This window comes from Tasmannia lanceolata, unplaced genomic scaffold (genome assembly GCF_043159265.1).
Source record: "Tasmannia lanceolata isolate RefF3 unplaced genomic scaffold, GAP_Taslan_0.1 ptg000037l, whole genome shotgun sequence".
NCBI lineage: Eukaryota > Viridiplantae > Streptophyta > Magnoliopsida > Canellales > Winteraceae > Tasmannia > Tasmannia lanceolata.
In genome coordinates this window covers 62,304,704-62,318,883 of record NW_027518714.1, presented here as the reverse complement: position 1 = coordinate 62,318,883, position 14,180 = coordinate 62,304,704, and the positions used below count along the sequence as shown (strand labels likewise).

Below are 14,180 nucleotides of genomic sequence, written 5' to 3'. Positions count from 1 at the left end.
AGGATAGTATATAAGTCCTTTGTAGGTGTTGTCCTTTCAGTGAGTAACTCAAACACTTGACCATTTTAATGTAGGGGGTGTCTACACCTCCTTTGTTAGATTTTTTTTTTTCTATATATGATTTCATACATTTAATTGGCTAACTAATTTGTTGTACGCAGGATAGTTGTGTGCAAAATTATTACAACTGCGTATAGGGGTGTCAATTATGGCTCGGGCTCGCAAGCTCGCTCGAGCTAGGCTCGAATCCTTGACGAGCCGAGCCTGATTTAGGCCAGGCTCGGCTCGGCTCGGCTCGTATAAAAAAATATAGTAACTTTTTTCCGTAATTGTATTAGTAATAAATATAATTTAAATAATAGAGTAGGAAACAGTAGGAAACAGTAGGCAGCTGTACATAATCATGACTTTTTTCCGTGTAATTGTCATAATTTCCAAACTTTTGTTCGTATTTTTTTAGTAATTGTCATATCTTGTCAACTTTTATTCGTAATTTTTCATTTAAAACTTTACCTTTAGCTATTTTACTTTCCCCCCTTATGATTACTTTTTTTCTTTTGATGGAGACTTAAAATACCAGTTTTTTCTTTTTCTAGCGATTTCGTTTTAAAATAGCAAACCAGCCAAGCTCGATAAGGCTCGCGAGCCTAAGCCGAGCCTGACCGAGCCGAGCCCGAGCCTGGTTCGAGCCCGAGCCGAGCCCGAGCCTAACATTTTAGCTTAACGAGCCGAGCCGAGCTGGCCAAGCTCGGCTCGGCTGGGCTCGTTTACACCCCTAACTGCGTATGTGCTGGGTCCCTAAAGGGATTGCAAAGCCATTATTCCAGTTGTTGTTGTTGCCACACCTTCAAAACGAGTAAGCTGAATAGATTATGAAATTGATCTTTAGATTGAACCAAGGTTTTAAATTTCGGTTTCGGTACCTATTTCAGACCCCACCGAAATCCGAAATTTTGGGCCGAAATTTGGTAATAATAAAAAAAAATTTATTTAATAAATTTCAAAATTTCGGACCGAAATTTCAGCCGAAATTTTGAAATGTGTTTTTTTTTTTAATTACATTAAATCAAAATTACGGACCGAAATTACCAAATTTCGACAAAGGGAGAAATACGGAATTTCGGCAAATTTTGGTTTCGGTCCCCACCAAAATTTCGGTCCGAAATTTTGGATTGAAGGTATTGTGGTTATATATAAACTCATTCAAATGCTAATTGCTCTGACATTTTATCCATGCATTGGCACTAAGAAGGATTGTTTACATCACAAATTAAGGAACTTCCTATTCCTGAGGAGTTATTTTCATGATTTTGAAAAAATATCCAAAAAAATAGGAAGGACATTTTTCGTACATTTTGAATGAGTTGTAGCTGCCTCCATTTGGATGTAAGATGCCCTATTGGATTTTATGGCTACATTTGGTTTATGATTCAAAATAGTTTCGGATCTTAGGATATGGATTTATGATTTAAATATAAATGATTAAATAAGACCAACTCTATTCATAAATATATTTTGGATTTGGAATTGTAGAGGATAATTTTTAAATATAAATATTTAGATTTGGGATGATGGCCAAATCCGGGAGAGATTTTCCTAGACAAAAATTGAATACTTTTGAAATTGTTAGGCGAATTCTCTATGAGAATGGGGTTAATTTCCTCTGCTTTTGTTGGATTCCTTGTATTTGATTTTTGAAGCTAGTAAGGTCTGTTTGGTACTAGGGTAAAAGTTTTCGTGGAATAAAATTTCGTTTGGAAATGAGTTTTTTCGCGTTAGGATAGTTCATTTTTCAATGAAAGTTTAGTCTAGAAGTGAAAAAAAAAATCCCATTTTCTAGGAGTATTTATAATCATTGGCATTTTTTTCTTGAATATTTCATTTCCCATAATAATTTACTAGTAAGAAACCTCGTGCGATGCAAAGAATGAATGTTAATGTAAATCTAAAAGAAATATATTTAAGCTAGAAAATAAAGAAATGAAAAGAATGAATCGTAAATGCTTCACGTACATCATTGTAAAGCCTCACAAATAAGATCCAGACAAACATTTGGTCCTGCTGTAGGAATCATTCATCATGATTGGACTCTCAATCGATTCTCAAAATCCAAAACAAACCGGGCCTAAATAATTCTAGTGTAGGTTTTGATAGAAATTAGAATCGATTATGTATTAATACATTGCTATGATTTGGGTAGTTCTTTTGGAGCATCTCTGTAACGATTCAGATTCCAGTAATATGGTGCATCTGCCAATTCATATTATAGTGAATTAGGGTATGATGTTTGTACAACAGATGAATAGTAGATGTTTTGTAATCAAATGCAAAAACAATAATGAACCAAATGAAAAGAAATTCCACCTCTGCATTCTTTAATCCTAACCATTGATTGTCTAGGGCTTTTCTGGTCTTCTCATCTTAAGAAACCACCGTTTCCTCTACCAATTAGGGCATCTATTGCTCTGCGAATCCAAATCCCATTACCATATCCTTCTTTACTCCATCTGTCTGCTTTGCGATTGAAATGGGAACGAGAAGCTAATGTAGAGAAATCGTGGTGGTTCTTCCTCTGGCTAGGGTTCCAAACATTGAAGGAAAATGTATGTATTTGTCTTGAAATTCTCATGCCATTTTTTTCCTGAATATTCCTCTGCTTAATTTGATTTTCTGAATCCTTTGATGCCTAATTACATAACCCGGATCATCGAAATGCTTATGTTAAAATTTTCAAAGATAAAGCTCTGCTCTGTTTTTCGTCTCTGCTGCTATTCAAAGAAAGCCTTTATCTCTTCTTTTCTATACTGCATGGTATGCTTGTGGCGTTGGTGCTCTCTGCAAAATTTGTGGATTTTTGGCTTCTGTGGTTCTTTTCATGTGGTTTTTGTTTCTCATTTTCAGGCTCAGCTATTCATAGCGGCAAGTGACGAAAGACGTCGAAGTGATTCTTGACTTGAATTGATTCCTGCTTTTAATGTGGTAAGGATTTTTTTTGTGACTAATTTCTCTTCTCTTTCAGGCTCAGAAGATGGTTTTTCTCAGCAAGTTGAATTGCTCAAGGAATAGCCTTCTTGCTACTGGGTTTGTTGAAAAATCCTGTCTGAGAAGGTATCAATCCACGTTATATCACAAACCATCACCTCATAGCCCTTCTTCTGAACTCTTGGACAGATTGTAGGCACGGAGCTCTTCACAAACAATATGGTCCAAACACTGAATTATACAACACCACAACAGCATCCAAGCTCGACATGATCTTGCTGCGAAATTTTTTAACAGCTAAAACTTTCATATACAATGCATTATATAGAATGCTTTATATTCCTTATCTACAACCCTAAAACTTTAATCAGGTGAGTTTCAAAACTGTTCTTACGTCTTCGTTTGATCACTTCCCACATAAGACATAATGTGTACAAATCTCTCCAACCAATTAGATAATTATCAAAACTTGAAAGGATCTCTTATTGAAAATTAAAAAGCTCTCAGTCCAAAACCTCTTAAAATTCATTTTAAGTTGAAACCTCTGCAGCTCGTGTCTTTTATGAACATTTAGGACGTGCAAACTCAAACCAAACTGTCACCTCACCATTCCAAGTTGCCTATACTCTATATTTTACATCTTATTGTATTACACACAAGGAGTTAAGTCTTACTCGGATAAATTATGGTTAATCATTTAAACCAAATTGTTGGTGACATTTTTTTATTGTGTCACTGACCATATCAAATCCCAAACAAAAAACAGTTGAGCATTTTGGGTCTTTTTAAAGACAAAATGATTTGTAATATTTTAGCATTTTTGGGTCTTTGTAAGTTTACTGGCTTATGAGCATCTCTTCAGGAACATGCAAGTTTGCTAATATTTTCTCTTGGATCTGGTGTCTTTTTTAAAGAAGGGAATGAATGTGTTAAATAAAGGTAGCAGTTTGGTACCATGGTTGTGGTTCTGTAATGTGAAACACATAGTGCAATCTCACATAGAAGAAAGTGGTAGAAGAAAATGAATACTGTCATCTTTATTATTGTTAGTATCGTGTGGATTATATACGATTAACCAATGGAACAACTAACCTTGAAGTATATGTCATTTCTCTGTCAATCGGTTTCAGCCTTCCTACTTCTCTTTAGGTTTACAAGAGTGACAAGAGAGACCGTAGCCCTTTGTTAGATTCATTTTGGTTCATTAAATGGCGGCATTTTTAATTTTTATTTAAATATTTACCCTTTTTTAAAATGTTGACATCTAAGTTGTGCTTCAAATTACTATTTCCCTGCATCTCCCACCTATTAGGCCATTTGTTCAAATCCAATGCCTCATCCATGCTTGTGCAATACTGTTTGTTCAGATCTATTATCAAACTTCAAACAGCTACAAGAAAAAAGTTTTATTACCACAAAATGTCTAAAAGCTTCAAATAATTCAAAATAATTAACAGAGGAAAGCTTGTTAATCAACATGCAAGGAGTTGGCAAAGTAGAACTCTGCATGTGATGCAGATTGTAGGCCCAATAAGAGGCATATTTGCCTATTAGGCATATTTTCCATGTTATTTATTATGTTATTTATTGGGCCTACAATCCGCATCAGCATGTTTTGTGATCACTTCCTGTTTGTCCTCAATGTAGGTTCTTATATTTTATGTTTTTGTTTATTTTTGGATATGATGTTTTCAGGTCTGTCCTTCGTAGCTTGATGACAATCCTTCCCTATAATTTTTTTGTGATAGGTCAACTACTTTAACGTTTATTCCTTTCAATGTGCGGGTTTTAGCGACAGGTTTGACTGACAAAACCGTTAAGCTGTTTGACCTTTGAAAGATTAGTATTGATCTCCAGACCTTTGATTGCCACAAATGTTTTTCTTTATGGGATGCTGTTAACTGGTTTGCCTTGTTGATTCTGTCATAATCTGTCTCTGATTGTTTTAACCTCATCCAAGATACATCGCACTGATTTTTCAATTTTATGGTGAATAATGATAGGGTATGCCCGTGCCAGCACTCTTTAATATTTTGTATCGCAGGATGGGACTCCTGGTCCCTAATGCTACTTTAATATTAATGAAATATGTCAACTTTCAAAAAAAAAATATGATAGGGAGGAGCTTCTTCAAGTTGTGTCTTGGTAGGAGGCTTATGGAATGGGATATCAGCTGGTGTTTTCTTAAACAACTTCACTTATTTTTGTTGAATTTGTTAACTTTTTCATGTAATGTCAAAGTAGTGTTACTCCTTGTGTGGAAATATGCTTCTCTATTTTTTCTGATTGCTGACCAACTAGATCTTATGCTTTTCCTGACAAGACTATGAGATAATTTGCAGTCTTATCTTACACAAGTTTTTTGCAGCTAAACTAGATCATGTTGTAAAATACCATAGTCTCACAACAAGGTTTTCTCTATTCTTCTTTATTCTTGTAGATTTTTATGCAAATTGAGTTTAGGTTCCATAGAGTTTGAATTTTTTGGCAGTCTCGGTTGGATTTCTGCGATTGTTGGGTGATTAAATGTAATTTTGAGCTTTGATACCGAACTGAGCTTTTTTTTTTGGGGGAAATAGTAGAGTTTTATGGCAATTCAAGTTCAATTTGCTAAAAAAATGTATTGTGTTGTAATTTGGAGTTAAATTTTGTTTGAGTTTACCAATTTCTATAAGTTTGGGTTTTCCAAGCAGGATTTGTAGCCCGCTGATTGGTCTCTCCTAGTTCAACTGCATATTTTTTCACTTTGTTCTGTAACTTGTGTATGAAAATTGCTGGTCAGTTTCTGTTTTCGTTATGTTGTGTGGAATTTATCTTATCGTCCGTAGTAGATTTTTTTTGGAGCTTTTGGTGTTCTTGCTGCAATGTTTACTGTTTATTGTGGTATGGTATTGCTGTCATGAAGATTTGATTTGTGGAACCCTTGCGTTTGATGTTCTGAAAGTTGTGGGCTTGGCTAATATTCTGTGAGATTATTATCTAAAATTGTTCATTGGATATGCAAAACTTGGATATTTGGATCCCCAATATGGTCTATGTAAGTCCTGCATTTGGGGCACTAGGAAACTTATTCTGCTTTAAAACATATCTCTTGGAATTGCGTAACTAATGGAAATTATTTTAGAGAAAAAACAACCTTCGGAACACACAAAAATTATGAAAACAAATTTGTATTTCAAAGTCTCACTGTTGGATTAATTGAATTTGAGTATTTCAAGGTCTTTTGAAGTTTACTTAACATTGCACCTGAATATTTATATAATATTAGTTTCTTGGAAATGACTTCTAAAATTAAATTTTTAGTATAATTTGTAAGCCCCTGTGAAATTTAGTAACATTATGGTTAAATACTTAAATGCAAGTTGAAAGACCTGGTTCAGAGTTTTTTTTTTTGGTGGATTCTAAAGATATAATTGAGATTTTTGGTGTTTATTTGTAACCTAACCTATTTGTAAGATATAGGCCAATACAATAAAAGATTTTAATTATTGTGTAGGTGTGTACAAAGTACATACTAGATGCCAAGTACCTGCCAAGCATAGTCACAAACTCTGGAATTCAGTAATTGTTTTGTTGCATTTCGCTAACTTTCACAATTGTGAAAATATACAAATAATTATAGAGGAGAATGATTGTGAGCTTGAAGCTCATATAGCTTATATGAGCTTGAGGGCCAAAACACATGGGTCCCACATTTTTTGTGGTGATCCAAACCATTCATTTGCAAGGCCCCATCATAGATAGGGTGTGTACCAAAAATCAGCTCCATTGGATCATCCTAACCCCTCCAAAAGCAGAGGGCAAAAATGGGCAGATTTGTGGCAAACGGTGTCTGTCCATTTTGCCCTCCACTTTTGGATGGGTTAGGATGATCCTATGGAGCTGATTTTTTGTACACACCATATCTATGTAAGGGTCTTTCAAATGAATGCTTTGGATCATCCTAACAATGTGGGCCCACATGTGTTTGGGCCCTCAAGCTCATATAAGCTATATGAGCTTCAAGCTCACAATCATTTTCCTCAAACTTCTACATACAATTAGAAGTTAAAGAGTTCACATTTAAGAAGTCTCGCTCTAATTTGACATATTTCCTCTGACTTGGTTAAAAATAAAAAGACATCCCTAAAGAGTTCCAAGTTTTTTGCAGCTATGCAAAATACCAGTCGCAAAATACCAGTCGCAAGCATCATGATGTAAAATACCAGTTGCAATGTTGCATCATGCTGTTAAATACCGTTGTCGCTCGCACGTGCATTTTTTACTAGTACATTAATAGAGGAAATCCTATTGTAATGAGCTAGGATGGGAAGATGTAAGGAATCTTAGGGAATCCTCTGCATCACTAACCCATCTTCAGAGATAGCTGACGATCCCATGAAATTCATTTTGCTTGCATGATCTTCATCAATCACACGTCCTGGAGAAGATAGAAAAGGCTCAGATGGTATTTGTAGAAGCTTCAAACTTCCCTCTAGCATCTCCAACACTTTGCCCATTGAAGGACGATCTACAGGCTTTGTCTGTATGCACCATAGCGCCACTATAATCAATTTTTTTGCTATTTCTTCTTCATCCTCTGTAGCATTCTCTAATCCCATATCATTTCCTTGACTAAGCTGGTCATATATCCATAATGGGAAGTAAATTTGGCATGAATGCTCTGCCATCTCATTCAAATTCCTCCTCCTCCCTGCCATTTCCATTAGAAGCATCCTAAAACTGTAGACATCAGACTTGTAAGAGACACCCCCTATATTTTTATAAAATAGTTCGGGGTCCATATATCCTATGGTTCCTCTTGCATCCGTGAGAGACACAATGCTTTCTTCGGTTGGATAAAACTTGGCTAGTCCAAAATCAGAAACTTTCATAATATAATTCTCATCAAGAAGGATGTTGTGAGGCTTGATATCAAAATGAAGAATTCTCATGTCACAACCTCGATGCAAATATTCGATCCCTCTTGCAATTCCTAATGCGATATCATACGTCTTCTCCCAACTAAAAGGGTTGATACTTCCTTGTTGAGGAAAAATGTATTTTTCCAAAGACCCATTTGGCATGAAGTCATAAATAAGAGCCCTTTGAAAACCCTCTGAACAGAATCCAATGAGTCGAACCACATTGAGGTGATGAATCCTTCCGATTGTTGCAATCTCACTGATAAAATCTTGCCCCTTCCCTTTCGACTTGAACAACATCTTTACCGCGACTAGACGGCAGCTTCGGAGCTTTCCTCGATAGACAGAGCCATAGCTTCCTTGGCCTAATTTCACCTTGAAGCCTTGGGTCATCTTCTTAATATCTGAATAGGAGTATCTTGTTGGCGTCTGACATCTATGCTTGCTCAAGAACTCTTCAACTGTGGCATCCAAAATATCTCTGATTCGTAACTTATATGCCAAGAAGATAGCCACACATAATACCCCAATTAATGTTCATGCTGCCCAATGAACTTCACATAAAGAATCACATGCATAATGTGCATTAGATTTTATAATTAAAGCACAATTTTAATTGTAATTTAGATTGTCAAGTGATCTTACCTATGATAACATACAACATATAGACGAACACAACTAGAAAAGAGACAAGAAAACAATGTCAGCACCGTCAAATATATATGAAAAAGCTTCACACTTTCCAAATTAAAGAAAATTAAGAAAGAAAGAGAAGGCTTTTTAAAAGCTTTACCACGGATGACGCACGGTATAAACTGGACGAAACCTGCATGATTCAACAAGTAATTGATATAAGAATAAGAATGCAAGCACACTTGTTTCTTTACATTATACACATTAAACTATTGTTTTCTTATATTTTAGGATTTCCTATGGGCTCTTACAATTTGCAATGAGATGTATGAGCAAATAAACTATCCTAAATAATTGATCAAATTTTTTTATGAAATCATTCACAGCTTTATATTTAACATAATACGAGGCCTTTTCATTTTGCAAGACACTACTTTTCAAGTACTATGAATTTTATTCAATAATTCCAATAAATAATTCAGTCAAAACCCCAACTTTTAGTAATCTAGGTACGTGATTATTCAACGATTTCGCACGCTTGGATTCTTGGGGTGGGAAAAAGTTCTCTTCCAAGGGGTTGAGGGAAACCCATATTTCCTACAAGATTTCACTGTTATTCCTCTTTTCTTGTTGTATTCCTCTTATCTTTTTGTGGTTTCTTGTTCTTGGCCAGTTATAATTCACAGTTAGAAGGGGAAAGTTTATCTACCATGGTCTATCCATGTTTCTCCAACAAATTGGTATTAGAGTTTTTGGTTGGGTTTTTTTTCTAGAAAGCCAAGATGGAAGACCTACTATATTGAAGAGACCTCTATTTGTCGATTGAGAGGATAAAGAAGAAGCCAGAATCCCTAACCATTGATTAATGAAAGAAGTTGGATAGGAAAGCTGTAACTTGTATCCGACAATGGTTGGATAAAGTTGTGTTCCACTATGTAACAACGGAAAATAGTGCAAATTCTTTGCGGAAGAAGTTGCATGATCTATATGAGAAAAAGACAGCTGGAAATAAAGCGTTCTTGATCAGAAAGGGTGTAAACTTGAAGTTTAGAAATAATGGGGTCAGTTGCATAGTGAAATACAAGGTGACAACCCAAGAAGGGGTAGCTAATTAAAAATTTTAGGCTTAATTAAGTGGATTATTAAAATTAATTTACTAATTAAGCACTAGTTAATCTAACCCATGTTCAAATAATCAATATAGTGAAATCTAGGGTTTAGATGTTACTTTAAGCCTATATGCTCTAACCCTTGTTCAATAAACCATAAATGCAATTAAAGGGTAGAGATTACCAATCACCAAAGTGCAAAGAGAGGGAGAAGAGAAAGCATCCACAAGGCACGAGATTTATAGTCGTTCGGTCTATCACAAGACCTACTCCACTCTTCCAAGTTTACCTCCTTGGGGCGCTCCACTAAAACAATGAGATTCTTCAATAAGGCGAATCTCCAAGCCGTACACCAAACTCCTCCGACTCCAAAGGGAACAAACCCTTTCTACATAAAGCCTTGTGAGGGGACACACCCTCTTACAATGTCTTCTCATTTTTTAACGGGCCGAAGAGTAGACCCTCACAATGTCTTCTCCTTTGTTACTGGGCCGAAGAGAAGAACCTCAAATATAATGAAGAAAATAAAAAGAAAAACTCTTAATGCCTCTTAATAGGCGGATTACAACTTTGATAGCTCACAAACTCTCCAAAGATAGAAAATGTAAGAAGCCTAATGGTTTAGCTTTTGATATAAAGGTTTTAGCTTGAGGAAAATGGGATTTGATCTTTCTAAAATGTTCAAAAGCTTATTTAGATATGTTTAGATGATGTATATATAACCCATTTGGAAATATGACCGTTTGGGGTAAAACCGTAAAAAATTGGGTTGAAAAAGTCAACCTGCAAAAGCCCCAACGGCTCTTTTGCCCGACCGGCCCGGTCGACCGAGCTATGGCGGTCGCCCGCCCTTATCGGGCGTCCTTTTTAAATTTTAAATTTCTTATCACCGCGGTCGACCGGCCCATGGCAGTCGTCCGGCGAGGGCTACCTGTTCGATTAAAATTTCAGTTCATAAACCTATCACGGTCGCCCGACCCACGACGGTCACCCGTCCAAACCATACGAATTGTCTCTGTTTCAAAACAGAAACATATGGTAAGATACCATGTTCTTCTCTGCCATGAAGCTATTAATTTGTCATGTTGCAGGAATGGTTTTTCTGTCAACAAAATGAGTCCAAGCCTGTTGAATAAGTAGGCGTTTGGATCTAGGGAAAAGAAAATGAGCTCGTTTCAAGTTCAGCCTAGAAATCAGCCTTTCACAAGAGAGTGAAAGGCAGCGATTAATCTCACTGAAATCCATGCATTTTAATTTCGGCCTCTTACAAGAGAGGTGATTCACCTTCCTCATGGGCTGATTTACTTGCGCCCGGAGGTGAAATCCACTCTTCACAACAAACTTGAATGCTGATTTCTCGGTGACGCACTTTGTGGCCACAAGGGGAGACAGCCTCAATTGAAATTATGAAAAATAATATTTTCCAGAGAAAAAATATTCCATGAAAAAAATTCCAAGCTCTAGTAGGTTTTCAGCTTAATTTTTTATTTCTTTTGAAAAACAAATCATAGAAAATGTGTTTAATGACCAAACACGGAAAAATTATTTCTCCACAGAAAAAATCTGAAATTCTTTTTCCCTACATCCAACTTGCTATGAAATATAATTTCTCTTGAGACAAGAATTAAACAACCGATAGAACCAGTTAATATATCAGGACTTAAACTGAAATAAATTATTTGGGAAGTCATTTAAAACTGAAATACATAGGCATTTAGGCTTTTCTGGATGATGAGTCTAACAGTGTTAGAAATTTTAGAGTCAAAAGTTACTACTTGAACATAACATTTGGAAGGAAGATTCAAAATTGAAATCTCCTCTTTGTTTTCAAAAGCTGGTGTGTGGAGTGGGTTTCAACTCCAATGCAAGAATGTTTAGTCCCACATTGGAACTTTCAAAAAAGTTTAACTTCCTTATAAAAGATAGAGTGGAGGAAAGGTTTGCGCATTTCAGGGGGGACGTTGGAATTTGTTTGGTGACCTGGTTCTACATGAACCCAAGTTCATATAAACGCACACGATCACCCTCCGGACCAGTATGAGGATCGGGTTTGGGTAAATAAAAATGAACTTTTTTTGGTAAAAACTGTTTTAAATTTTTCCATTAATTCCAAAACAATTTTTTATTTTTTTCCAAAACATTTTTATAATTACACCTATTAATGCAAACCGTTTCATCTTCTCCAACAATTGCAAAAGTGACTATTGGGAGAGAAACATTTTGCCATCTTAATGGGCATTTTTTCCTCCCAACCATCATATTTTCTCTCTAAAAGAGAGAGAAGGCAACATTGTTTGACACAAAAGTTCTTACCACATGCATATGTAGGTGCCTATGGTTACCGCATGCATATGTAGGTGTCTGTGTGTATGTGTGTAGTAGCACTATGGTTACCCTATGCATATGTAGGTGCCTAAAAGAGGTCCCAGCTTCTTATCTTTTTTTCTTCTTAGTCATTTACATTTTTATCCCTACAATTGAGTTTGTTGTTTCGATCTTTTTTTAAAAAGAAAATGTAAAGTTAAAAATTAAGAATTTATGTGTTTCTTCTTGGTTACATGAACAATTGATGGATTGGATTGCTTGAAATGAATGAAGACCATATGTGTAATGATTCTAACTTTCTACTATTATTTTTTGCAGGATCAAGTGATGAAAAGTACATAATAATAGGTAGAGCTCTCTGCCATGTTTAGAGATTAGATAAATGTACCTTAATTACTTAATGATCTTCAATCTTATTATATGTTCAGGTGTCGGCATAGGCATCTTTGTTCTCTTATTGGCAACATTGATCAGCATTAAGGTCTACATCTGGTGGAAAACAGATAGAAAGGATATAGAAAACCAACTCAAAGTTGAAAAGTTCTGGGAAGATTATAAATCAATGAAGCCCACAAGATATTCTTATGCTGATTTGAAAAAGATGACAGATCAAGTCAAGGAAAAGTTGGGTCAAGGAGGTTACGGCTCCGTGTTCAAAGGGAAACTTCCCAGTGAAGTCACTGTTGCCGTAAAGCTCCTCCAAAACTCTGGTGATAATGGAGAAGATTTCATTAACGAAGTGGGTACCATTGGTAGAATTCATCATGTCAATGTGGTTCGCCTTCTAAGATTTTGTGTTGATAGATTCAGAAGAGCACTTTTATGAATTCATGCCGAATGAATCCCTAGAGAAATTCATCTTCTCAGCTGATGCTAAAGACCCAGTGCTTGGTTGGGAAAAGCTTCAAGATATTGCAGTTGGTGTTGCTAAAGGAATCGAATATCTACACCAGGGTTGTGAACAACGCATTCTCCATTTCGATATCAAGCCTCACAATATTTTGCTAGACCATAACTTTAATCCAAAGATATCTGATTTTGGACCGGCAAAATTATGTCCAAAGGAGCAAAGCATTGTATCCATGAAAGATGCTAGAGGGACCATGAGTTACATTGCACCCGAAGTGTTCTCTCAGAACTTTGGAAATGTTTCCTACAAATCAGATGTTTATAGTTTTGGAATGTTGTTGCTAGAAATGGTTGGAGGTAGGAAGAATATTGATGCTACAGTGGAAAACACAAGTGAAATTTACTTTGGGTATCCAATAAACTCACTGAAGGAGATGGATTGAGACTCAGGATTGAGGAAGATGGAGATGTTGAGATTGCAAAAAAACTAACTAAAGTGGCCCTCTGGTGCATACAGTCTCACCCTGTGGATAGCCCTTCTATGAAAAGTGTAGTCCAAATGTTGGAAGGAAGTATGGATAGCTTGAGGATGCCACCATACCCGTTTGCTTCTTCAGGTCCACAAGATACTAATGTAGCATTACCTGAAGAAACTCACGGTACAAAATTGACAACTATCCATGAAATAGAAAATTATCAAGGAGTTGTACTCTTTTTTTCAGAAGTTTATGATATGATTGTGTAGCCTATAGTTGTATACATTTTCTCAACATCATATGGGAATATTTTGCTTTGAGGCACCAATGTAATTGATACTAGTTATCAAAGCTACTCCACAGGAATGACGAGTATATCATGCCCATTAGTCTTGTTAGCAAATGGTGCTTCATTTTTTCTGGTCCTGTTCATTTTGAATTTTGGGAACTGATTTTAAGGCCAAAACTTATTATTGGACTCAAAATTAAATGCGATTTTGAGTTAATTTTGAGTCCAACAATCAGTTTTGGACTCAAAATCAATTTTAAACATCCAAAACGATTCAGCAAATTAAATGCGATTTTGAGTTAATTTTGAGTCCATTTATTGGTCCCCACTTGTGCCTTGTTTGCTTAATGGATCCGTTGATCCAGCCGAATGATCTTGAGATCACCTTGATCGGATGTCCTAGGCCCTTGATCCATCTAAGCCAAGGACATGCTCGTATTTATCCAAGTTGTTTTTCTTGGACATGCTCGTATTTATCCATTTAAGAATGTGGTCATAAATCCCTTTTCGTCTTACTCGAGGATCTTTACATCCAAAGGCAGAATTGCCTTTTTCTCATTTCCCTCTTTTTCATGGGAGAACTGAGAGTTGTATTTTTGAACTCGAAAATTGG

General features: G+C 35.9%; 1 long non-coding RNA gene and 2 pseudogenes across 3 annotated transcripts; 2 read left to right on the top strand and 1 right to left on the bottom strand.

The window, feature by feature from the left end:
* Positions 1 to 2,219: 2,219 nt before the first annotated feature.
* Positions 2,220 to 4,031, top strand: LOC143860027 (uncharacterized). Of its 2 annotated transcripts, XR_013239548.1 has the most exons (3): positions 2,221 to 2,603; positions 2,902 to 2,941; positions 3,020 to 4,031. It is a non-coding gene; the product is annotated as an uncharacterized LOC143860027 (long non-coding RNA). The 2 variants fall into 2 exon arrangements; XR_013239547.1 differs by having other exon boundaries at positions 2,220 to 2,603; positions 2,902 to 4,031.
* Positions 4,032 to 7,184: 3,153 nt separating this feature from the next.
* LOC143860022 (rust resistance kinase Lr10 pseudogene) lies at positions 7,185 to 8,452 on the bottom strand (annotated as a pseudogene).
* A 232-nt stretch (positions 8,453 to 8,684) lies between these two features.
* LOC143861666 (rust resistance kinase Lr10 pseudogene) lies at positions 8,685 to 13,653 on the top strand (annotated as a pseudogene). Its single transcript, XR_013239982.1, has 3 exons — positions 8,685 to 8,694; positions 12,272 to 12,301; positions 12,382 to 13,653. The product of XR_013239982.1 is annotated as a rust resistance kinase Lr10 pseudogene (transcript).
* Positions 13,654 to 14,180: the final 527 nt, after the last annotated feature.